At 40.2% G+C, this 1,833-nt stretch overlaps 1 pseudogene; it reads left to right on the top strand.

Moving 5' to 3' along the window:
* LOC138921785 (F-box/LRR-repeat protein 21 pseudogene) lies at positions 1-1,179 on the top strand (annotated as a pseudogene).
* Positions 1,180-1,833: the final 654 nt, after the last annotated feature.

Below are 1,833 nucleotides of genomic sequence, written 5' to 3'. Positions count from 1 at the left end.
ATGTCTCGGTCTCCAGGGAGGTCCCCCCTCTCCCCAGGATGCCACCAGAGCCCACCAGATCAGGCCCGCGCATCTTCTGTATGTAGGAGATGGAATGAAGTTTTTCATATCCCTGACCTTTGGAGAAAGTTTGAATTTGAACTGAACCAATCAGCAACTTTGTCTTTTCAAGCCACTCCTCGTGATCTCATTCAGCAGATCTTTAAAAGGCATGTTGCCTGTCTCCAGTATGTCAGCTTTAAGGTTGATAGCAGTACTGAATCAGCAGAGGCTGCCTGTGATATACTTTCTCAGCTGGGAAATGGTTCTCCACACCTTGGGCTTGATTTCCAGGGCCAATCCAAGTTTTATGAACGTGTCAAAGTCTCATTTTGTGTCAGCACTTACACTTGCTTTTGTCAACTCAAAATCATTATCATCAATCAAACTTGAAGACCCACCAGTGGATGACCCTTCACTGAAGGTTCTGGTGGCCAATTATAGTGATACTCTAACACTCCTAAAAATGAGCAGCTGTCCTTATGTTTCATCTGATGGAATCCTTTGTGTAGCCGATCATTGTCAAGGCCTTAGAGAACTGGCATTGAATTATTACATTCCAAGTGATGAACTTCTCCTGGCCCTTTCAAGTGAGACTCATGTTAACCTTGAACATCTTCGAATTGATGTTGTGAGTGAAAATCCTGGACAAATTAAATTTCATTCCATTAAAAAACAAAGTTGAGATGCACTTATTAAACACTCCCCTGGAGTTAATGTTGTCATATACTTCTTTTTAAACGAAGAGGAATTTGAGACATTCTTCACAGAAGAATCCCCTGTCACTCATCTTTATTTCGGTCGGTCAGTAAGCAAAGCGGTCCTAGGACGGATAGGTCCTAACTGCCCACGCCTAGTTGAGTTAGTGGTGTGTGCAAACGGTCTTCAGACTCTTGACAATGAGCTGATCTGTATTGCTCAACACTGTAAAAACTGAACAGCCTTGGGCCTCAGTGCATGTGAAGTTCGCTGCAGTGCCGTGGTTGAGTTTGTAAGGCTGGCTGGGAGGAGGCTCGCGCAGCTCTCTGTGATGGAGGAGGTTCTGACCCCGATGGGGATTACGGCCTGGATAAAATTCACGCTGAAGCCTCCAAATACCTGGGAAGAACGTGGTTCCCGGATGTCATGCCTGGCTGGTAATTGTCTACCAAAGATTCTCAACTTTTTTTTTTAAGGCAGTAAGATTAGGTTCTTTCTGTCTATGCAGACATAAATTGTAAGATGTATTGCTGAAATGTTTTCGGTAAAATATTTTATCATTTGCAAATTGTCTTAATGTACTGCAGCAGAAACATTTGAAAAAATAGGAGAAATTTGAAAAGCCAGAAATTTCCATAAATCGGGTGCAGACGCTATATTGTGAATTAGTTCATATGCTAAAGGCTACAGATGGTTTCTAGATAAGCTCCTCAGCCTTCCTTGAAGGCATGTTTTAGCTTGCTAAATAAATTTATAATATTAAGCTTTCTATCCTTTAAATTATGCATTGACAACTTTACATTGTTTTAATTGTTTTTGTTTCATTTTGATATTAATATATTTTACAAAATATTTAGTATTAAAAACAGAGTAAAATCAAAATATAGATATAAGGTTGGCTTAATTTTACTTCCTTTTTAGCACTATATAAGATGATATTGTGATTCAATAAACAACTTGTAATTTCCAAAAAAGAAAAAGGCAACACACAGAATGGGAGAAAATATATGCAAATCATCAGTGTAGCACACCCAGGTGGTGTCGCAGAATTGCTCGCATGTGGGGATCCCCTTCCCCTGCACACACATACACAAA

The sequence above is a fragment of the Equus caballus genome, chromosome X (assembly GCF_041296265.1).
Source record: "Equus caballus isolate H_3958 breed thoroughbred chromosome X, TB-T2T, whole genome shotgun sequence".
NCBI classification, from domain to species: Eukaryota; Metazoa; Chordata; class Mammalia; order Perissodactyla; family Equidae; genus Equus; species Equus caballus.
Note: the sequence above shows the minus strand (reverse complement) of the source record. Positions and strands in the feature narration are given on the sequence as shown.